Source organism: Anomaloglossus baeobatrachus, chromosome 5 (genome assembly GCF_048569485.1).
Source record: "Anomaloglossus baeobatrachus isolate aAnoBae1 chromosome 5, aAnoBae1.hap1, whole genome shotgun sequence".
Classification (NCBI taxonomy): Eukaryota; Metazoa; Chordata; class Amphibia; order Anura; family Aromobatidae; genus Anomaloglossus; species Anomaloglossus baeobatrachus.
In genome coordinates, this window is record NC_134357.1 from 117,817,870 (window position 1) to 117,843,303 (window position 25,434).

Genomic DNA, 25,434 nt, shown 5'->3' on the forward strand with positions numbered 1-25,434 from the left:
ATGCAGGCAGACGCGCTCTGCAAATGTCTTTGCACTAGTGGGACTATAGCAAAGTCCAATAGCCACGTATAGGATGCCACTAGGTACACTGAGTGTTTGCTAGTATAATGGCTTAGTTATCAGTTGGAGTGTGCAGAGGACAAGAGGGTACAGTGGCAGGATTGTGGTGCTCTGGGTAGAGGAATGGAAGACTGCCTTTCTATTCCCTCCTAATGGTGAAATGCAGGTAGGAAATCCCTGACCTGGGCTACACAGACGCTGTTGCTGTTTGCAGGACCTGTCACCTATGGCTCTCTGACCCTGCCGGTTGGAGCCCTTAAAAGGACTGCTATAAAGTGCTCTCCCTAAGCTGTCTAACGCTGTGTATGCAGCGCATACAGCTGTATCGGCTATAGGACTCAGGAAGACGGAGCTGCGACAGTGATGTCTGACACCAAAGACGCAGAAGGCAGATAATGGCGTCCGTGAAGAAAATGTCCGGTTTTATAATGCAGGGACATGTGACATGCAGATCCTATCACACATGCCGTTGCTTCTCTGGCTCAAAGTCCACTTAGCTGTGTGTGTGTCTGGGATTGGCTGACATGCTGGCCCGCCCCACAAGACGCGCGCGCTTAGGGAAGGAAGACAAGAAAAAAAAAAAAAAAAAATGGCGATCGCCATTATAGAAACAGCAGTGATCTGAAGGCGCTGTTCACGCACACTATACACTGAAATGTGATAATAGTTTGATTCACAGAGTGACTTACACTATTACAGCAGAAACCAAGCTATGATTTAGCTGTTTTTTGGCTGCTAGAACCGTTCTCGAACGTTTCTAGAACTACCGAGCTTTTGCAAAAAGCTCGAGTTCTAGTTCGATCTAGAACATGCCCCAAAATCACTCGAGCCGCGAACTGGAGAACCACGAACCACGAACCGCGCTCAACTCTAGTCATTAATGCTATACTCTCAAATGGCAAGATTTTTATGACTTCCACTAATTATGTGATACTTGCTGTATGTGGAAAATGAGCAGGCATGTGCAAGTTCCAATATTGATTGTTCAATAAAGTTTAATTTATATGCTTGGAATAAAAAAATTAACATCCTATACTTTTATATACAGTATATCACAAAAGTGAGTAACAACACTGAAGATCTGACACTTTGATACAATATAGAGTAGTCAGTGTACAGCTTGTATAACAGTGTAAATTTGATGTGCCCTCTAAATAACTCAACACATAGTTATTAATGCCTAAACCGCTGATAACAAAAGTGAGTACACCTCTAAGTGAAAATGGCCAAATTCTGTCAATATATTGTGCGGCTACCAATATTTTTAAACACTGCCTTAACTCTCCTGGGCATTGAGTTCAATAGAACTTCACAGGAACCACTGGAATCCTCTTCCATGACAACATTGCGGCGCTGGTGGATGTTAGAGACCATGTAGCTCCCCACAGCTGGCAGCAGTCATGCAGCCCCAAACCATGACACTTCCACCATCATACTTGATTGTAGGCAAGGCACACTTGTTGTCGTAGTCCTCAGTTGCTACCAAACACACTTGACACTATCTGAACCAAATAAGTTTCTTTGTCTCATCAGACCACAGGACATGGCTCCAGTAATCCATATCCTCAGTCTGCTTGTCTTCAGTAAACTATTTGCAGGCTCTCTTGTGAATTATTTTGAAAATAAGCTTGCTTCTGGGATGACAGTCATGCAGCCCAATTTGATGCTGTGTACAACATATGGCCTGGGCACTGACAGGCTGACCCCCACCAGTTTAACCTCTGCAACAATGCTGGCAGCACTCAAACGTCTATTTTGAAAAGACAACCTGTGGATATCACTCTGAGCATGAGCATTCAACTTCTTCGGTCGACCATGGCGAGGCCTGTTCTGAGTTGTATTGTTAAACCACTGTATGGTCTTGGCCACCATACTGCAGCTCAGTTTCAGGGTGTTGGCAACCTTCATTATAGCCTCGGCCATCCTTATGTAGAGCAACAATTTTTTTTTCAGATTCTGTGGGAATTCTTTGCCATGAGGAGCCATGTTGAACTTCCATTGACTAGTATGAGAGAGTGTGTTTGAGCGATAACACCAAATGTAACACACCTGCTCCCTATTCACACCTGAGACCTTGTAACAATAATGAGTCACATGAATCCAGCAAGGGAAAATGGCTAATAGGGCACAATTTGCATATATTCGCTTAGGGGTGTACTCACTTTTTGCCAGCGCTTTTGACATTAATGGTTGTGGATTGAGTTATTTAGAGGGAACCAAATTTACCCTGTTATACAAGCCGTACACTGACTACTGTACATTGTATCAAAGTGTTATATCTTTGCTATTGTCCAATAAGAAGATCTAATAAAATATTTAGAAAAAAATGTGAGGGATGTACTCACTTTTGTGACATACTGTACTTCTAGAACTATAACATCATAGTGACACAGTTTATTTTACACTAATCACATCCATATTTTCCAGGGAAAAATATTTACTATTTAGCAGAACCTTGTGAAAGTTAAGGAAAATGTAATTATATGGACTTTTCCATATCTTTCCCCATTTAGTCAGATTTTAGCTGGAATAGAGGAACAATCCATCTGTGATTTACCTAAAGGGGGCTTTACACGCTACGACATCGCTAATGCGAACTCGTTGGGGTCACGGAATTGGTGACGCACATCCGGCCGCATTAGCGATGCCGTTGCGTGTGACACCTATGAGTGATTTTGCATCATTGCAAAAACGTGCAAAATCGCTCATCGGTGACATGGGGGTCCATTCTCAAAAATCGTTACTGCAGCAGTAACGAGGTTGTTCCTCGTTCCTTTGGCAGCACACATCGCTCGGTGTGACACTGCAGGAACCTACCCTTACCTGCCTCCTGGCCGCTATGGAAGGAGGTGGGGTATGTCCCGCTCATCTCCGCCCCTCCGCTTCTATTGGGCGGCGGTTCAGTGATGCAGCTGTGACGTCGCTGTGACGCTGAACGAACCGCCCTCTTAGAAAGGAGGTGGTTCGCCGGTCACAGCGACGTCGCCGGGCAGGTAAGTAGTGTGACGGGTCAGGGCGATGTTGTGTGGCACGGGCAGCGATTTGCCCGTGTCGCACAACAGATGGGGACGGGTACCCACGCTAGCGATATCGGTACCGATATCGCAGCGTGTAAAGCGGCCTTTAGTCATACCCAAATTTACTTGAAAGAAGTAAATATGTTATGCCTTGTCTCTGTTTCAGTAAAGTCATCCCTTTCAAGACAGAAGTTTAGATAGCAAAACTAGAGATGCAGAGGCCTTTCGTATTTATGGAGGATCTTTCTATTTTAATGAACAATATATTTTTTTATATAATAATGTATAAAAACATATATAATATAATAAAACTTCATCCATGGACTAAGGGGCACTTTGCACACTACGACATCGCAAGCCGATGCTGCGATGCCGAGCGCGATAGTCCCCGCCCCCGTCGCAACTGCGATATCCTTGTGATAGCTGCCGTAGCGAACATTATCACTACGGCAGCTTCACATGGACTCACCCGTCCTGCGACCGTCGCTCTGGCCGGCGACCCGCCTCCTTATTAAGGGGGCGGGTCGTATGGTATCACTGCGACGTCACACGGCAGGCGGCCAATAGGAGCGGAGGGGCGGAGATGAGTGGGATGTAAACATCCCGCCCACCTCCTTCCTTCCGCATATCCTACGGAAGCTGCAGTGACGCCGGTAGGAGATGTTCCTCGCTCCAGCGGCTTCACACACAGCGATGTGTGCTGCCGCAGGAGCGAGGAACAACATCGGACCGTCGCGTCAGCGTAATCATGGATTACGCCGACGCTGCACCGATGATACGATTACGACGCTTTTGCGCTCGTTAATCGTATCATCGAGCCTTTACACACTACGATGTCGCATGTGATGCCGGAAGTACGTAATTTTCAATTTGACCCCACCGACATCGCACCTGCGATGTCATAGTGTGCAAAGCCCGCCTTAGACTTTTAAACAAGCAGATTTTATCATGGAATGAAGTATCAATACTGTTGCTATTAGTGTGCGTGCAAGGGGTATATTTTTTTTACACTAAATGTCGTAAAAGAGACTGAGCCTCAAAGATCAAAAGCCCCCTCCCCCCTCCCCATTGGAGGGTTTGTTTTCCTGTGTATATCCTCTCCATGTTATTGGGCAAAATTCATAACATATAGGCCCAAAATGTGGCAGAAAACCTTTGAAAATTCACAACATTTTTCGACTTTAATCATTTTTACTTCAGTTTCTCCTAGTTCTGTGGAAATAGGTGAAGTTGGGGTGGGATGGGGGCACGGCGAGGGTGTGACACCATAGCTTGTCTAATTCATGACGAGCTGTGGTGTGCTGTACACCAGAAATCTCACTCGAATCCCTGACTGGAGTAAGATTTCTGGCAAAGTGAACAGAAAGACGTCAGACACTCCAGATTGATAAAGAGGCGTGCACCTCTACACAAATTAGGAGCATCTGACTCTACAATGACCTCTCACACAAGACAGAAAATTGCCAGTATTGGTGAATTGGGGCCATAGTATTATAACAATAGCCAAACAATCACTAATGTCATGCATATGTTGTGGCCCTTGTCTCCCATTTCTCTCCCTGTCCTCTTCATAAATTAGGACAGTGTGACTCTACCATGCCCTGTTACCAAGACCGGTGAGAAAATTGCCAGTCTTGGTGATTCGGGGTCATGGTATTCTAAGTTTATAACAATATCCAAACAATCACTAAAGTTGACCATATGTTGTGGCCCCTGTCTCCCTTGTCTCAATAGCAGCTACATGGCATGCTTTTATAGTATGTACACCTCACAATCACTGATACTTTGTTTACAAGTAAGCCACAATGTAAAACCTGTAGCATTGATTACAATTTATGAATTTAGTGTCTGATTGTGGAAAACTCTTTTTGGGTTTTGTTAGACACCAGGCTAGGGTGCGACTGCTACCTCTGTACCACCTATAGCTATACCACTTGAAAAGTTGTGTTTGGATAAAATAACACAAATTTCCTTCTTTATCAAATACGTTTTTGTTCTGGATGCTTAACAGTTGAGTTCCCATCAAATAAGGTGTGTCTCATATCTTACTACTTATTAACTCTTGAAATATTTGTGTTTTAAGTATTTCCTAGACTTCCAAACATTGAGCTGAGACAAGTGATTGAGTCAAGTATTAGGCTGAATTTACATTGCAGCATTTTCATGTTGTGTTTGTAGGTTTTGTGTTTTTACAGGTCTAATATAGGCTTCTAAAAGCGGAAAAAAATAACAAATATACTAAAAAAAAAAATATTAAGTGAAAAATGCTTAAAATTAATGGCTTATTTTCCAAGCAGTTAAGAGTGCAACTGCTTGTGGACCACCCAGTATCTTAAATTGTCTGTCCGACCCACACAATGACATTTTAGATTGTCCTTGCAGTTTCAGGAGCTGAAAAGAGAACATACAACTGCAGGAGCAGAGAACCACCAGTCAGAATGTGAAATCAAAAAGAAAGCATGAAAAAAGTAATAAAACAACATTAAAATGGAATAACATTCTGTTTCTTCTTGTCATCTCGTTGTCTAAACAATACAATGGCTAATGGCCATTTTATTGTTATTATTATTTATTATTATTATACTGCCATTCATTCCATGGTGCTTTATATGTGAAAAAGGGGGGGACACATACATAGACAAGTACAATAATCATGAACAATACAAGGAACAGACTGGTAAAGAAGGAGAAGGCCCTGCTTGCGAGGGCTCACAGTCTACAGGGGATAGGTGAGGATACAGTACGTGAGGGTACAGCTGGTTGGGCAGCGGTATGGTGGACTAAGGGTTATTACAGATTGTAGGCTTGTGAGAAGAAGTGTGTCTTCAGGTACCTTTTAAAGCTTTCCACGGTGGTTAAAAGTCTGATATGTTGTAGTAGAGAGTTCCAGAGTATAGGGGAGACGCGGGAGAAATCTTGGTTGTGATTGTGGGAAGAGGAGATGAGAGGAGTAGAGAAGGAGATCTTGTGAGGATTGGAGTTTGCGAGCAGGTAAGCACTGGGAGACTAGGTCACAGATGTATGGAGGAGACAGGTTGTGGATGACTATGTATGTCATGGTTAGTGTTTTGAAACAGAGTCTTTGGGCAATGGGAAGCCAGTGTAGAGATTAGCAGAGAGAAAAGGCTTGGGAATAGTGAGGGTATAGTAGGATTAGTCGGGCAGCAGAATTTGGGATAGGTTGTAGAGGTGCAAGAGTGTTAGAAGGGAGGCCACAGAGCAGGAGGTTACAGTAGTCGAGCCATGAAATAATGAGGGCATGCACTTGTTTTTTGCAGATTCTTGGTCATGGAATGTACAGATCTGGGAAATATTTTTGAGTTGGAGTCAGCAGGAGGTGGAAAGGGTTTGGATATGTGGCTTGAAGGAGAGAGCAGAGTCAAGGGTTATCCCCAGGCAGCGAACACAGATAACTGGGGAGAGTGAGCAGCCATCAACATTGATGGATAGGTCAGGTGGGGTGGTAGAGTGAGTTGGGGGAAAGATGATGAATTCTGTGTTATCCATGTTCAATTTTAGAAATCGAGCAGAAAAGAAGGGTGACATAGCAGACAGACATTGTGGGATTTTGGTTAGTAAGGGGATAATATCAGGTCCAGAGAGGTAGATCAGCGTATCAACAGCATAAAGATGATACTGGAAGCCATAACACTCTCTATGAGCTGTCCCAGGCCGAAGGTGTAGATGGAGAACAGCAGGGGTACAAGTACTGAACCTTGGGGGATGATGACATCAATAAACAAGAAGTTTTACTCGTCTATTAACATGGACTTGTTGAATATTCCCTGATTAGTTTTTCACATGAATGAAATCGGTGTTAGGCTATGTGCCCACGTTGCGTATTTGCATGCAGTTTTGCACTGCAGCGTAACTGCATGCGACCTGCGTCCCCAGCACAATCTATGAAGATTGTACAAATCGCTGCATTCTAAAAAGCAACATGTCACTTATTCCGTGCCGTTTGGATGCAGGTCCCGCTTTGTCTATGGTGGGGGCTGTATCCAGAGCGCATGAAATTGGCTTTTTCACTGCATTCATTACGCAGTGTTTCTGCAGCGATTTGAAGCGCACATGTGCTGTTCAAATCGCTGCAGAAATTTCTTCAGGGACACAACTCAACGTGGGCACACAGCCTTAGATATCTTTGTTTTTCTCCTAGTACAATTTTTCCACTTACACTTTGTACTAAAAATTAGATTCTCAGCACAACACAGTGAATAGTAGTCAGGCCAAGTAAATTCAACACAAACAGCATATTAGGAATCCTACACTAAGGCCCTGTGTGCACTTGCCGTTTTTTGCCGCGGATTTCCTGTGGTTTTGCTGCATGTTTCGCTGAATGTTATGTTCATAACATCTCTGTAGTGATTCACCAGCAAATCCTATGGGAAAAAAAAATGCTGTGCACACTATGCGGATTTTGACAGCTGCATGTTTTGCTGCGGGATTCCCGCAGCAAAAACAATTGCATGTCACTTCTTTTCCACAGATAGCTGCGGGATTTCACTCCATTGACTGTAATGTAATCATGAAATCTTGCAGGGAATAACACAGGTAGCAAATTCTGTGCGGTTCATTGCGTTTTCCTGCGTTATTCCCTGCGGTATTCGGGACATAATGTTCACTGCCCTGCGGTTTGCAGGAAAGTGAAGTCATTATGACAGGAAGAGGAAGCGGAGCAGAGTAAACACACACACATCACAGACACAGACAAAGAACACACACATATCGCTCGCACACACAGACACAGACATATAGAATACACCTAGAAATCAAACGGACATATAAAAATAAAAAACGTGGGCTCCGCCGTATTTTTACCGTCCAGCCAAGGTAAACACACAGCGGCGGCCCGGTATTCTCAGGCTGTGGAGGGCGAGGGCCAGGGTTAATGACCCCCCCTCCCGCAGCCGAGCATATCAGCCCGCAGTTGCCCCGGGACTGTCGCATCCATTATGCGGCAGTCCCGGAGTGTGCCGGCTGTTCCTGTTGCCGTGATGCGGTGGCAATCGTGGTAATAATGAGTTAATGGCAGCACATCGCCGCCACTAAGTCACAGCTTAATCATGGCAGCGTCTATGAGACACTTTTCATGATTAAAAAATAAGGAATAACGTTTGGAACTCCATTCTAAGTCTGAACTGGGTGCAAAAAACCTAAATAAACCTGTTAGTAGTTTTTCGTTTGTGAACCCACCCCACTCACACCTATTGCCAATCCACATGATACGTATATATAGCCTGAGTCTCAGCTTCCCATACACGGTAAGTTTTTTAACTGCATGAGAGGACACACACAAGCTAGGGACCCCAACGTAGAGAAATTCTTTGGCGTAGTGTTGGGGCTCTATTGCATTGATCAATTCAGTAGCTAAATTTCTCTTTGTTCATATGTTCATGGCAGTAATGCAGGTTCCATTTTTCACATTTCATTCTTACATATAGCTAGTGAATTTTTCATGTCAGTATTCACACAGCAGTTTCTGCTATTACATGTATTCCCCTTGCATAGTCACTGGTGTGCATACCTTATCTCCATATAGCTTTCATGATTAACCTGTAAGTAAAGTGATTAAGCACACACACCGAAAAATCCTTTATTTTAAATAAAACACAAAAAAGCCCCTCTTTCACCACTTTATTAACCTCCCAAACACAGCTCCGGCGTAATCCACCGAGATACCACGTCGCTTGCATCCAGCTGCGACTGACACTGTACAAAATGCAGCCTCGCAACGAGCCTGCAGAGAGGTAATTACAGGTCATTTCTCACGGTCGGTAATGTGAACAAACTACCGCCGGGAGAAATGCAGCGTGTCGATTGTTGATTGATTTATCTATCTATGGGTACTTTGCACAATGCAGCACATGCGATATCTTGTGATAGCTGCCGTAGTGAACATTATCGCTATGGCAGCTTCACACACACCTGCCCTGCGATGTCGCTCTGGCCGGCGACCCGCCTCCTTCCTAAGGGGGCGGGTCGTGCGACGTCACACGGCAGGCGGCCAATAGAAGCGGAGGGGCGGAGATGAGCGGGACATAAACATCCCGCCCACCTTTTTCCTTCCTCATTGCAGGCGGGACGCAGGTAAGGAGATGTTCCTCACTCCTGCGGCTTCATACACAGCGATGTGTGCTGCTGCAGGAACGAGGACCAACATCGTACCTGTCGCTGCAGCGAAATTATGGAAATGACCGACACTACACAGATCACCGATTTTCGACGCTTTTGTGATCATTTATCTGTGCTTCTAGGCTTTACACGTGGCGACGTCGTTACCGTCGCCGGATCTGCGTCACTTTCGATTTGACCCCGACGACATCACAGTAGCGATGTCGCAACGTGCCAAGTACCCCTATCTATTCTTCTATCTGTCTATTTATCTATTTATCTATCTACTATCTATCTCAGAAGGAAAATACTTTTTTTTTTCAATGTTCTTTATTGCATTGAGTGCATTAAACCACATGTAGCAACCCGCAGCAAAACCGCGGTAAAAATACTGCGGCAATACCGCGGCAATACTGTGGTAAAACCGCAGCAAACCACGGCAAACCGCATGCAGTCTTCGGGTGCAGTTTGCCTCGGTTTTTTACCACGGGTGCGGTAATCTTTCAGACCCTGTGGAATTTTCTTAAGAAAATTCCGTTTTCCAGTGCACACAGGGCCTAATTCTTGTAAGACAATCAGAATTTCTCCAATTAGCATATCCTCCTTTAGTCTATCTGATCAATATCACAATATCTAAGGTGATTTTATGATGAACGTATAAATATGCAACTTTGGTGAAAAAAACAACTTTTTTTTTATTCGTATTAACATTGTTGCAACACCTAACTGCTCTATGTGGACTTAACTTTGTTCATAGGAAAATCCCTTTAATTTCAAAGTTTATTTTAATCAATAGATCTTGGAATTATAATAATTTCCACAATTAGATGTGTTTAAAAAATGTTCCTGTTCTGAGATAATAATACATATGTGTCCCTGCTATGTACTGTGTAATGGCCGTGTCTGACTACTGTATACAGGGACATGGTCTGATCACACCACAGCTCCTGGGCAGGGCAGGATGCAAAAGCGAATATACCAACAGCACAGCATGTGATCCTGATTCTGTTTTTTTTAGGTAAAACATTTCCCTGCCTGTTTTTAAAAAATAGTTTTCCTCATAGAAAGAATATGTGATCCCATGCTGTAATGTCTTTAGACTTTTTTACTTCCTCCACGGCCCAGGAGATAGGAACCTGTCACTTGGAAAAATGCTATTAACCTTCATACATGGGGTTAGTCTGCAGATTAATAGCATTCTGTACCTGCCTGGCGCCTGCACATTACCTCGCTGCTAGGAAGGAAATGAACTGTAAAGCCCCTGGCAGCGTTCAAGCTTCAGTCATGGGGGCGCCAGCGCGGGTTCAGTCACCACTCTGTACATGGAGAGTGGCGGCTGTAACCCCACCTCCTGCACTAACTGACAGCCACTCAGTCAGTGTAGAGGGCAGTTATAGCCATCGCTCTCCATATACAGAGCAGTGGCTGAACCCGCATGTCACAATGTGACTGTAGGAAATCAGAAGACAAGGGTTCCTATGCTGTCCGTCAAGCTAGGAGTCCCTAGGTTATACCTAACCTCAGATTTACCCCTAACAGTGGAGATGCCTGAGTTTCATGCCTGGCTATGCTCCTAACCAGAACTAATCTAATCCCCCCCTCACACCAGGGAAGGTAGAGGCAGGAGTGAGATGGTTATGCACATAAAGACATACAGGGGAAAACCAAAACTCTAAAACACTGCAAACACACAGAAACCAACAATGAGAGACTCATGAGAAAAGTAGGAGCAGAAAGGTAGCAACAAAAGACAACAAGGGTTAACTCCACAGCTGCACACAGCAACAAGTACTACAACCAATAGTTAGTCTGGATCACAACACCTCACCAGACCAGATCAGATAAATTATAGCTGGTATAAATGGAAGGATCTAGGCAGCATGTATAGTAAGGGAAAAGATGTGCTAGTCTTCTAGTATCACAAGTTCTGGTAGAGCCTAACAAGTAGACCAGCAGAGATTAACAGTTGCTAGCCTGCCTTTAAATTAGCAGTATATTGGTTGATACCTGCGCTGATTACAGACATCAGAGAAATTATCACGTAAAGTGTCAGAATTTGTAGTCTGAACAGATCCCGACACCGCCATGTCGGTTGGTGATGTTTTCCTCCCATCAGTGTTTAATGTGCCGGCACCGGGCAGGTTTAGAATGCCATTAAACCTGTAATCCCTGGAACACTACATAAAAAATAGTATTGTTCCAAGGGGTCTGAGGATACCACTCACACCTGCACCTAGGTCTAGGACACAACTACTATTAGAGAAGTGGCGTAGAGAATCAATAGCGTCATCGATCCACTTTATGACAATCCTCTTAGAGGAAGAAAAAGTGACCCTAGAGGAATCATCTAAAAGACTTGAGGCCCAAATTGAATAAATCAGACCCTGAATTCATTAATAAGGAGACTACATTAAAATCAACAGTAGAAAAATACCAACAGGAGCTCAAGGAAAGGAAACATAGACATTACGTACGAGATTTGGCTGATTTTAAAGATAATAAAGCCTATCCTGCCTTGGAGCTGCATGAGAATACAGGTGATCCTTCCTCTTCGGACGCAGACACCTCTGATACTGAGTATCGGCAAAGAGAGGGAGGTCAAAGAACCAACAGAGGAAGGGGTCATTTTAGGAGGAATAAAAATAAGAAATGGGAGGAAAGAAGGAGGGGTCAAAGATTTCCGCAGTCTGGAGTATCTTCAGGGGAATTGTCTACCCCATCCTCATCCTCAGCTACCTCCTCTGCCCCGGCGTCTTTTTTAGAGGGGATGGATGGAATGTCATACCAATTACGTACACGGCTAGTGGGAGTACAGAAAAAACATTAGGGACAGGATCTGATGAGGAACGACAGCGGATCATCAATTTGTCTTCATATACTTTATCTGTTGATGAAGAAAATGTACTTGCTGCAGGTTTGACATTCGTCCTGACCACACGATGCGATCCATTTTTATGGATCAAGGATATTAATTTATTCCTAAGAAAACTTAAATGGAGAAAACACTTTGTAACCAATGATAGACTAAAATGTCAACAATTAGGTATTCCTCTGGAATCCCTTGGTGATGTGAGGGTTTTGGCTGGACTTGCAGAAGAGAGTGATCGTGAAATAGGGGAGGGTCCTTTTTCAGAATTGAGACCTAAGAGCCTGCGATTACCACCACCTGGAGAATACAGTAACATTGATATTTTTGCTAAATTGGTCTCGGCTGAGATCAGTATAATAAATCCAAAAAAGAGTTGCTGTGAGGCCAATCTGGGGCCTTTGGAGAGGGAAGCATTATTATCTTTGGAAAAAACCAGAAATATTATAATCAAGCCCTCCGATAAAGGAGGGAACACAGTTATTCTTGATATAGAACAGTATAAGGGTCTGTGTTACTCTATTCTCCATGACTCTGAGACGTACGAGATATTGAAGTGGGATCCCACAAAGGACTATGCAAGTGAATTGTTGGAGATCCTGACACATGCATTGGATGATTTGCTAATCTCTAAGAGTGAATTAGACTTTATGTATCTGAAATATCTGAGAATAGCAACGTTCTATTCACTTCCAAAGATACATAAAGGCACTGTTCCATTAAAAGGTCACCCAATAGTTTCTGGTATGGAGGCACTGTGTCAAAATGTTAGTGTATATTTGGACAAACTTCTACGCCCGTTTGTGACATCGTTGCCATCATACATTAGGGATACTGCTGATCTAATTGGGAAACTGGAAGGAATTCATGTGGAACAGGGCACCATCTTGACATCAATAGATGTGGAAGCCCTGTACAGCAGTATCCCTCACGACAGGGGTATTGAGGCAGTACTTTCTAAAGAGTAGGGGGAGTCATCAGGGGCCTCATAATACTTTCATCGTAAAATTATAGAACTTTGTTCTTGGACACAACTACTTCCTGTTTAACAGGAAGTTTTACCACCAACTCAGGGGCACAGCAATGGGGAGCCCTTGTGCTCCCACTTATGCTAATTTGCTCCTGGGTTGGTGGGAGGACACAGTTGTTTTCAAGGACGAGGATGTCATCTGGACCCCCAGGATTTTATTCTGGGGGCGATACATTGATGACATCCTCGTCCTGTGGTCTGGTGATCAACAATCATTCAGGTCGTTTGTGGAACATCTTAACAATAATAATCTGAATCTGAGATTTACCTCCGAGATAGGGGGTGATAGGATTTCCTTTTTGGATTTGTACATTAAGAAAAATCTGGATGGCTATCTGGACACTAGCTGTCACCCAACAAGCTTGAAGAGAGGGATTCCTAAGGGACAGTTCCTTCAATTACGAAGGAACTGTTCAAGCTTGGGAGACTTTCAAGCACAATCCAATAATCTCAGATGTAGGTTCAGAGATAGGGGATACCCGATGGGGGTGATCAACAAGGCCTACAATTTTGCTAAAGGGAGAAATAGGATGGAACTAATTGTACCTCGCAAGAACATTTATACGGATGGCCTGACTAGATTGATTGGTAGCTATGATGATCAGGCAGACAGAATCATGGACATATTGAGGCAGCATTGGAACATACGGGCGGATCCAGATTTAACGGATACATTAACTACAAAACCTTCGGTCACCTTTAGGAAGGGAAGGTCAATACGGGATCATTTGGTCCACAGCCATTTTGAATTACCTAAACCTGTGGTGACATGGCTTGATAGGAGACCAATTGGGACATTCAGGTGCGGGTCCTGTAGCTTCTGTAGATTTCTTGACCCCTCAAAAACCTTTACAAGTGCTGTGACAGGGAGAACGTTTGCTAATCGGGATTTTGCAAATTGTAGGACTGCTGGTGTAGTATATATATGCACCTGCCAATGTCCAAAAAACTATGTTGGCAAGACTAAGAGAGAGCTAAGAGTGAGCATAGGTGAGCATATTGGGGACATCCTACACAAAAGGGATACAACGTTAGCCCGACATGTAGTCCAACAACATAATGGGGACACCAAAAGTGTCCTATTCAAGGTAGTTGAAACTGTCCAGAAACACGAAAGGTTAGGCGACTGGAATAGACTAATTCTCCAGAGGGAGACTAGGTGGATTTATCTCTTGTGAAGTATGAGCCCAGACGGGATTAATGAACAGCTTAATTTCACTAGTTTTATATAGTCTTAAGAACATTCTCCTTAAGAGGATATTCGGTGGTGTTAGGGACATTTCCTTCATATATACAACTAAAGTATTATTTGTAAATTGGTATGGGCAGGAATGCTTTTTCAGCTTATTGTCCTGATAGGACGAGCATTGTCATTGTGTGGTGATTAAATCATATTGCCAGTATTATTATTGTTTATTACTATTAATAGCCTTATAAGATTCCCTTTGTGGCCCCCTGCATTCACCCAGTGTGAGTGATTAATAATGCGAGCTGATCGCTGATATATCTTTAGTGGAATGCAGTGACTGCTCCACGGAATGTTACTTCCGGGTTGATATGGAGGAATTTTCATTGTGGAATGCAGTGTGCGCTCCACATGATGTAACTTCCGGTATGACATCCGAAGTCCGGGATTTTGAACGTGGTCTTATGGGTAACATTGATTTCCCGTGTGACGTCAGGCAGGCCCGCCTCAGGAAAAAGCTCACGCGAATTGGCGCGAACGTTAAAAAAGTACATGGACGGGTGAACTTCCTGAGGCGTGTACAGTATGGGGCTGAAAGAGGTTATTTAAGTGAGGTGGTATACGGCATGGTGAGGCATTATCCCTGACACCATCCATGAGAGAGGATCTCCTGTGAGGTCTCCTGTGACTCCACCAGTCATAATACCCGGACTCCCACTGTGTGGCCGGAAAAAATATAAGAACATCTCCTGATGAACCCCCAGATACCCTGAGGGAGAAACGCGTTGGGATGGGATAAGTACTATTTTTGTATTATTTATATAAGTGCAGACATTGAGGCATTGCAGGTTATGAATTTATGTGTATATAGCATTACTAATGGGATATATGACTCGCTGGGATTGATAAATGTTCCCTCCTAATAGGAGTTATATGTATTAGGAATTTTTTCCAGTGGGGATAATAGACATCCAAATATCTATTTTTGAATGTTATTTCATTGACCTCAGAATGCAGTGTTTTTGACAACTACATGACCTGCACATTTCACTTACACGATTTATGGTGATGGGGGTAGTGTATTGTGGATTTGAGGGACAGTAAGGGACACCCGCCGAGGAGCAGGGGGAACCAAGTATTAGGGTGTTTACACTCCGCTGGTAGGTAGGGAGAAGCCAGAGGGAGAGCATTAGCCCACCCCTGCCTAAGTAATATCATCCCGGAACATCGATATTTGGCGCACTTGTCCCTATCTCACCATTTATCCACCTTTTAGTGGCTATTTTATGTGACTGTACTGACAGATTTTTTAGTGAGTTGACTAAATAAAGAGAATTTTAATAGGATTTTTTTCATGGTTTGCTGGCAACTGAATTCCTAAGATTTACTACCTGTGTGGTATATTCTTAGAATGCCATTAACCTCCAGATTAACATCATATCTACAGCTTAATAGCATTTTTCCATGTGACAAGTTCCCTTTAAAATAACAAAAGTGTTCAAATTGGTGTGACTCTTCCATTGTATTCATAGAATTGGGAAAAGGTTGTTGATATTAAACTACTGTAAGGGCTACTTCTCACATAGCGAGATCGCTAGCGAGATCACTGCTGAGTCATCAGGTTTTTGTGACGCACCAGTGACCTCATCAGTGATCTCGCTGTGTGTGACACTGAGCAGCGATCTGGCCCCTGCTGTGAGATCGCTGCTCGTTACATACAGTGCTAGTTCATTTTTTGGACGTTGCTCTCCCGCTGTGAAGCACACATCGCTGTGTTTGACAGCGAGAGAGCAACGAACTGAATGTGCAGTCGGCATCTGGCAGCCTGCAGTAAGCTGTAACCAAGGTAAATATCGGGTAACCAAGCGAAGCCCTTTGCTTGGTTACCCGATATTTACCTTGGTTACTTGCGTCCGCTGCTCTCAGGCTGTCAGTGCCGGCTCCCTGCTCCCTGCACAAGTAGTTGGAGTACACATCGGGTAAATAAGCAAAGCAGTTTGCTTATTAACCCGATGTGTACTCTGGCTAGGAGTGCAGGGAGCCAGCGCTAAGCGTTGTGCGCTGGTAACCAAGGTAAATATCGGGTAACCAAGCGCTTGGTTACCCCAAATTGACCTTAGTTACTAAGCGCAGCATCGCTTCCACGCGTCGCCGCTGGCTGGGGCTGGTCACTGGTCGCTGGTGAGATCTGCCTGATTGACAGCTCACCAGTGACCATTTAGCGACGCACCAGTGATCCTGACCAGGTCAGATCACTGGTGGGATCGCTGGAGCGTTGCTAAAGTGTGACGGTACCCTAAAACTGTATCTTGGGAGTGACAATAAGTCTGGGGATACATCATGACTTTTGCCTTGACACCTGTTTTGCAACCATAGTTCATTAGGTGTCATTGTTATGTGGTTGCATTGCAAGGGTGTAAAAAACTGACGCATTTTGACTTCTTGTGGCTTGCTTGCCCTGGGCGCAGTACTCCTGGGGTTGCAATGTGATGCCATTCACTTGTATTGCACTGCAATGTAGCAGTGATACCTAGTGAACTTTGGTTGCAGGACAGGTCTCATGGTCAAAGTCGCCATGTAGTGCCAGCCTACTTTGTAAACGAGTATTAAAAAAATTATTACTCAAGCACACTATAAAGAGGATCAGCCATCAGATTTCACAAACTAAGCATTATTAGATAGATCTCTTAAACCTGATCAAACTGATGTACTTACTTTGAAAACCCAGGTCAGAATGACTTTAGCTAGATTATATTATATTATTATATTATATATTTTCATGCCGTCTGTCTTAGGCCTTAATATAGCGAAAAACTGTCAAAATGTCAATAAAAAATAGTATGTTGCATAATTCTATAATGCTGATTGATACATCTAATATATAAAGCTGAGTGTATGTATGTCTGTATGTGTATGTGTATGTATATGTATGTATGTGTGTATGTCCGTTAAAGGAATTTGCACTGTCGTATTTACAATCACAGCATTTTACACATCATTTGACTCAGAAAACGCCATAGACTATGTTTTGAGGGGAAATTATAACCCCGCACTTTACAGTTATTCAACAAAAAAATCATTTTTACTGTTTGGATGTGAGAGGTAATATGTTGGCTGTTTTGGCAGCAGTAAAACGCAGGAAAGAATTGACATGTCCATTTTTTTTAGCTCAAAAACACAGCTAAAAAAAAAGCTGTGTGTGGACAGCAAAAATGAAAACATAGATTTTGCTGGGGAAGGAAAGTCATGCAGTTTTGAGCTCAAAAACGCAGCGAAAAACGCTCAGTGAGCACATAGCCTAAATCCTAAAAGATTTATGAAAATACTAGTTCCTAATATTATAAAATGGAAATGTATAAACATAAACTAAACAATAATTAGCTTAACAATACTTTCTTGATGAGTACCAACTGCATGATCAAGACTTCAGAAGGAAATGCTAGGAAATGCCATTATTGTCTATATTGTGACTGACTTCCATAGGAAGCAGTGATTCCAGGCAAAGAAAATGTATGAGGTCAGGAATACAATGTCCTTTCAGAGGCTTCAAAAGGAAACGGAAATCAGTCATATGAAAATACGTTCAATACTTTCAGGTTTGGTGGAAGAACCTAATTATGTATTATATCTGCATATGTAGCTGGTTTCACTATTAGTATTGTAAAATATTACAGAAAAAACAAAAACTGGTACTACATTTTTTGAATTGCAAAATTATTTTAAAGCAAAAAATGAAAAGCAACAAACTGTACCCTAAATATGAATGAATGTGCAGTAATTGTTTGCCTGAGTCGTAAAATTATACAACCTGTCAACCATTAAAATGAGCGTATAAGCTCATCCCTCTGAAAAACTGTAGATAGCTATAGGCCAAAATGGTCAGTCAAATGTGTGTGTAAAGGCCACTTTACACGCTACGACATCGCTAAAGTGATATCGTTGGGGTCACGGAATTTGTGACGCACATCCGGCCGCGTTAGCGATGTCGTTGTGTGTGACACCTATGAGCGATTTTGAATCGTCACAAAAATGTTCAAAATCGCTAATCGGTGACATAGGGGTCCATTACCAATTATCGTTGCTTTTGCAGGTACGATGTTGTTCCTCGTTCCTGCGGCAGCACACATCGCTATGTGTGACACCGCAGGAACGACGAACATCTCCTTACCTGTGGCCACCGGCAATGAGGAAGGAAGGAGGTGGGCGGGATGTTCATGCCGCTCATCTCCGCCCCCCTTCTGCTATTGGGCGGCCACTTAGTGACGTCACTGTGATGCTGAACGAACCGCCCCCTTAGAAAGGAGGCGGTTCGCCGGTCACAGCGACGTCGCTAGGCAGGTAAGTAGTGTGACGGGTCTGTGCGATTTTGTGCACCACGAGCAGCGATTTGCCTGTGACGCACAAACGATGGGGGCGGGTACGCAGGCTAGCGATCTTGCTAGCAAGATTGCAGCGTGTAAAGCGGCCTTAAATTTCAGTAGGAGAGGCGATGCCTGACCCTTCTATACCCAAAGCCTGCTGTCCGAGATGACCAATTTGGCAGGTTAAAGGAGTTGCTTGGTTAAAATATGTTATCACTAATCCATAGGAGAGGTGATAACTTATGGATCGGTAAAGGTCTGAGTGCTTGAACCTTGAGCAATAAGCAGAAAATGGAATTTTTAATTAATCCCATCGTGGAATTTTCCATTGGGCATCAATCCTGCTTTTCCATTTACAGAATGGAAAAAACAGATTGGTGCTCAACTGCTGCGCCATCATGCTCTATGAGGTGCAGGAAAAAGTCAAGCACAACACTCAGCAGCCCAATTGGTAATTAATGGGTCGACCTTCTGCACTGCCATTCCATTCTACTAGGGATAAAAGTTCCCTGTTCTACCAATCGGCGAGGGTCCCAGCAGTCAAATACCCACCAATCAACAGGTTGTCACTAGTGATGGGTGAATAGTAACTATTCAGGTTTGGATTATTCGTAATGGATCCCAACCCAGTATTCGTCGCAAATAACAAAACTAATGCAAGTCAATGGAGAACTCGAGCATATTTTTTTAAGACTCCCTAAAAAAAAACTTGGGTTCCAGATTGACTTGCATTAGGTTTGTTATTCGTGATGACTACTGTAATAGGACTTTGGGATTCGTTACGAATAATCCAAAAACAGATAGTTACTATTCGCCCATCACTAGTTATTACTTGATTGGCGATAGGTGGCAGTTTGTTTTCACTGGTCAACCCCTTCAAAGAGGACCTTTTACCACTTTTTTACATACTAAACTGAACACTTTAAGATTTGAATAAAAGGTTGTTTTTTTTCATGGCTGTTGTGGAGATGTTAGCTATTAAAGTTTACATATGATAATTTCCCCTAAAACCAAAAAGGCCTTAAAGGGAACCAATCACCGGGATTTTCGTATATAACCTAAAACTAGTGTTATACTGGCACTATGAGTCTGATTCTCTACATACCATTAGTGGTCTCCCCTTTATGTTGGAGGGATTGCGATGAGAGAGGTACTCTACTTCACATTTTCTGGAGTTGTCCCAGATTGAAGAGTCTCTGGGAAAATATTTCTAGTCTGATTAATCAGATTACTAACTCCACAATTCAGGTAACTCCCCAAATGGCCCTGCTTTCACTTAATTTGGAAAAATGTGACCCTATATATAAACCAATCCTAACTCATTTATTTCTAGTTACTAGAAATCTTATAGCTTCTAATTGGAAGAAACCTGCGGTGCCCACTATCTCTGAGGTCATAGAGACTACTTCTCTTCACAACAACTTCGAGAAGTACTTTGCTACCATTAACAATGCCTTTGCCTCCTATTACCGAAGATGGGATCACTGGAATATTTTTATACAAGGTATTACATAAATAAATATTTATAACTACTTAAAAACCTTTTTTATAATATGAATCCTTTTGTTAAAACCTTCAGTCATGCTTTCTTGACAATATGCTTATATTCCTAGAATGGAACCCTGTTAACATGGTTATTTGTTTACGTTCATTGTTCTTCCTTTTACCCACTCCCTCTTCACCTTGTTTTTCCTTGTCTCCACCCTCCTCCCCTTTTTCATCCCCAATAAAGTAATTGTTTACCTCCCCCTCTCCTCTCCTTTCTCTTTTCCTATACATATCCCCCCCAGATGAAAAGTTCTATTCATGCAATAGATCCCCACATGTATTCAAATAATGGTATGCTACGCATGATAATATCTTGATTGTGTGGATTTGATATGTTATTTTGTTAACCTTATTTTAATTAATAAAAATATATGAAAACATACCATTAGTGGTCAGCTCGGATATTTAGGCTTTCAAATCCAAGAAAGTAAAGTTTAAAAATTCGTCAGCTTTTTGAGTGACAGTTTCACCGCAGCAGATACCGTGTCTTTCCAAAAATAAGACACTGTCTTATATTTTTTTTGCCTCCCCAAAAAAAGCACTAGGGCTTGTTTTTGGAGGAGGTCTTATTCTTGGAGAAACACGGTTGGGGGGTAAGTTTACCTAAAAAGAGCTGCATAAAAGGTCATTATTTGCAGGATAAGTTGATGTATTCTTTCGGAGCATTTTAGGGTATACTTGATATTTTTTTGCTTTTTTTTGTTACTTTGGCGGGGGAGGGGCGATGAATAAAAAACAGCAATTTTCTCAAATATACTGTATAGCTATATAGCTATGTTCTTACAGTGCTTACCTTACAAGTTAAATAAAGTAAGATTTGTTTAACCAGGATTTGTACAAATGTGCGGATCCCAATTATGTGGAGCATTAATAAACCAGCACTCTCAATAGATATATTATTCAGGCAATTTTAGGCACTTAATGTGAAAAAGTAATTTGTTTTGCATTTGTTTAAATTTTATTTTGAATTGCATTGTGAATATGCCGCTCTGTCAAACAACTTAGCTGACACATGCTAATGACCAATGCATCTAAGCGGTTAAAGTACCCAAATCTCGTAAGTACATTTGTCAGTAATCACAAAATTATTACGACAGCCATTTTGACTTCTTGTGGCTTGCTTGCCCTGGTCGCAGTACTCCTGGGGTTGCAATGCGATGCCATTCACTTGTATTGCACTGCAATGTAGCAGTGATACCTAGTGAACTTTGGTTGCAGGACAGGTGTCATGGCCAAAGTCGCCATGTAGTGCCAGCCTACTTTGTAAACGAGTATTAAAAAAAATGTTACTCAAGCACACTATAAAGAGGATCAGCCATCAGATTTCACAAACTAAGCATTATTAGATAGATCTCTTAAACCTGATCAAACTGATGTACTTACTTTGAAAATCCAGGTCAGAATGACTTTAGCTAGATTCATAAAATCTCATTATCAAGAAAATACAATCCTAACACGGATTTGCACAGTATGCACACCAGCTTCATCAGGTGTAAGAGATCTTTTTAATAATTGATGTAGTTTGTATTGTGAAATCTGGAGACAGATCAGCTTCAACGTTTCAGATAATGAATAGTTCTGTTAAGAGTGCTGGCCTTAGATTGATTGGTGCATTTTTCAGCACTTCTATTGTCACCCCCCTAAATAGTACAATTCAACGTATATACACAAAGCTCAAACAGTATAAAGCTGATGGTTTCAATACAGTTGCCTTTCCTATTTATTTTTTTCCAAATGTTTCTCAAGAGGTCATAAAATGTATCTGTTTATGAATAAACTGACGACTGATTGGTGTCATTCTATCTCCGCACTCAATCTGATACTGTCAGTGATGATTGGCATATGGTAACACAGTTCTCAATTCATTCATGGGTTTCTAGGAGGCATAACAGAGGAACAGCACAATGCCAAGTATTATTATTTCATGAGTAGAGAGGAGTGAACCCGTGGAAGTTCAGGTTCGCTGGGTGCGTCCAAACACTAAAATTTCGTTTTGGGACTCACACTTGACCTGAACTTGTTCCCCGACCTTGAACTCCATATAAGTCAATGGGGACCCGAACTAACGGTCTCAACTCGAGTAACGAGTATAATGGAGTCAATGATTGAACAGTTTGTCTCTTTGCCCACACACAGTCAGCCATAAACAGAACACTTCTGGGGGAGGCAGAGGGGGTTTTTTTAGTTTTTTTTACACACAGCATTCGAAAATGTTGCTCAGTGAGAGCCATTCAGACTGCAGGTAATTTCCACGGGGCCGAGCACTGAGCACCCTGATACTCGATCAAGTGGTTAGTATATAAACAGCACCCAAACTCGGACACTGACTTTTTTTTTTAAAGACCGTGTTCAGCCCCAGACACCCACTGTTTGGAACGAACCCCCGACCTTTACAGTTCAGGTTCGCTCATCTCTATTCATGAGTTATGCAATTAATTATAAAATAAGACGTCAGGAGAAATAGTTGGTCCTCCTTAAACAATCATTGCTGCCCTATAACCTTGCAGATTCACATCAGTAAAGCATTGAAGATAGCTAAAGAAGCCACTGCCAAAGGCCTTTGATGTCACTAATGCCCAAAGTATCTGGCCCAGTAGCAGAAATTCTCAGGAAACACAAGTTATTAGTCCTAGTTCACAACCGGTTAGTCTACTTATGGCAGGTCACCGCTGAACAACCCCTTTAATCTTTGCTATCACCTTTTTGCAGGAAGGTGGATGATTGGGCTTCCTCATACACTTATTTACACCTGCGGTCTACATCTTTCAATATGTCTGGCCCTAGTTTGTCTATAGGCTACTTTACACACTGCGATATCGGTCCCGATATCGCTAGTGTGCGTACCCGCCCCCATCTGTTGCGCGACATGGGCATATCGCTGCCCGTGCCGCACAACATCGCCCAGAGCCGTCACACATACTTACCTGTCCGGCGACGTCGCTGTGACCGGCGAACCGCCTCCTTTCTAAGGGGGCGGTTCGTGCGGCGTCACAGCGACGTCACTGAACCGCCGCCCAATCACAGCGGAGGGGCGGAGATGAGCGGGACGTAACATCCCGCCCACCTCCTTCCTTCCGCATAGCGGCCGGGAGGCAGGTAGGGAGACGTTCCTCGCTCCTGCGGCGTCACACGCAGCGATGTGTGATGCCGCATGAACGAGGAACAACCTCGTTACTGCTGAAGTAACGATTTTTGGGAATTAGGACCCGTGTAGCCGATTAGCGATAAATCACGCTTTTGCGACGATTTTACATCGCTGAACGCTGTTACACACAGCTATATCGCTAAGGATTGCGGAAGTGCGTCACCAAAACCGTGACCCCAACGACAAAATTCGGGCGATATCGCAGTGTGTAAAGCCCGCTTTAGTCAATGTTTACCGCAAAACTAAAGGAATGTACTGAGAAAATGTAAATGAATATACCAATAAGCTATTACCTCTGGGGTAGAGGATGACTAGGAAGAAGATATCGTATTTATGTTCTTTTCTGTTATTTCCAAATTGCAATATAACCAAGCTTGGCAAATTCATGTGCAAATGGCTGTAAAATATGTGCAAGAGAAATACCTGCTTCTTGAAGGATTGTGCAAGGCAGCAGATCAAAGCTTGTATCCATCATCAAAGACAGTGCTGCATTTCTGCCAAACAGCAATGGGTTTTGATACTCTCATAGAAATATCAACGAGGCCTTGCTCAATAGCCTGAAGAGCCCATTATCCTGGCAGGAAATTCAAGATTGTTCTATTAGAGGATAACAATATCAAAATGATTGAGAAAAATAAGAAACAAGACTAATAAAGAAAGAAATTAAAATAATTAGGTTAAGATGATAGTTAGATTAATTCTGTGATTACTTGCAATTTTGTTTTAATAAATTCTTAATTAATTGTTATATATTGTATGTAAAAACATGGGTGGACTCATTGGTGCAACCTGTGTGGCCAGACAGGGGCCCAAGAGGTGGTGGTGGGGGGCATTTCTACATCCTAAGCAGAATGAATCTTGCATTGTTATGAGTTTTTGGGCTGCAAAGGGCCCATATAATGTCCTTGTACAGAGGCCCTTTTTTGTCTGTGTCCATCAGTCTGTAAAGATGTGTTTTATTATTACTCCCCGTATTCTCAGTAGATTCCTAGTAAAAAGTGAGACATGTTGGACTCACAGAAGTATTAAGGGTACTTTACATGCTGCGACATCGCTAACGATTTATCGTCGGGGTCACGGTGTTTGTGACGCACATCCGGCGTCGTTAGTGGCATCGCTGCGTGTAACACGTAAGAGCGACCTTAAACGATCGCAAAAGAGACAAAAATCGTTGGTTTTGGAGAGGTCGTCCAAACACCAAAAATCGTTGTCTCGTACGTAGCGATGTTGTTCCTAGTTCCTGCGGCAGCACACATCGCTATGTGTGACACCGCAGGAGCGATGAACATCTCCTTACCTGCGTCCACCGGCAATGCGGAAGGAAGGAGGTGGGCGGGATGTTACGTCCCGCTCATCTCCGCCCCTCCGCTTGAATTGACCGGCCGCTTAGTGACGCCGCAGTGACGTCGCTATGACGCTGAATGCACCTCCCCCTTGAGAGAGGGATTGTTCGGTGGTCACAGCGACGTCGCTGACAAGGTATGTGCGTGTGACGCTGCCGTAGCGATAATGCTTGCTTCGGCAGCGATCACCACATATCGCTGGAACGACGGGGGCCGGCTGCTCGACATCGCTATCAATCGCTAGCGATGTCGCAGCGTGTAAAGTACCCCTAAGTCTATGTAGACATGCTGAGAATTTTTAGCAGAATTTTCGTTAATAAAAACCAAAGTATAAAATACAAACATTTTTGATCCGTTTTTTTCCATTCATTTGAATGGGTGAAAAACACTGAAAGAATTGACATACAGCAGATTTCAAAAAACTCTGTGATGATTCAAAGCTGCAAGGAAAAAATAAGCAGCATGTGCAAGAGATCAGAAATCTCATTCACTTTGATGCTACTATAGATGTAGCATTTTTTACTCTTGAAAAAAAGCGGAGTAAAAAATGAGACAAAAATGCAGTGTGTGACAGTATATGCACCAATTACTATGTATTCTGAGCATGTGAGATGAATTTTGGGTATCATTAGGCCGGGGCCATACGGTGCACTACTGAAATCCTCGCATAACACTTGGCTCACGCTGGCAGCACAGCGGGAGCCAAGTGTCATGCGAGTGTCCCTGCAACTGAGGTGCGATCATGCAATCGGACCACTGCTGAG

The 25,434-nt window shown here is 42.9% G+C and overlaps 1 protein-coding gene across 1 annotated transcript in view; it reads right to left on the minus strand.

Annotated features, from left to right (window-relative positions):
- The window catches only part of LOC142310945 (uncharacterized), a 144,078-nt gene extending 120,193 nt beyond the window's left edge, over positions 1-23,885 (minus strand). Inside the window, exon 1 of the mRNA XM_075348799.1 lies at positions 23,751-23,885. The gene's annotated coding sequence lies outside the window, so the exon portion shown is untranslated. The remainder of the gene's footprint in view (positions 1-23,750) is intronic.
- Between the last annotated feature and the right edge of the window lie 1,549 nt (positions 23,886-25,434).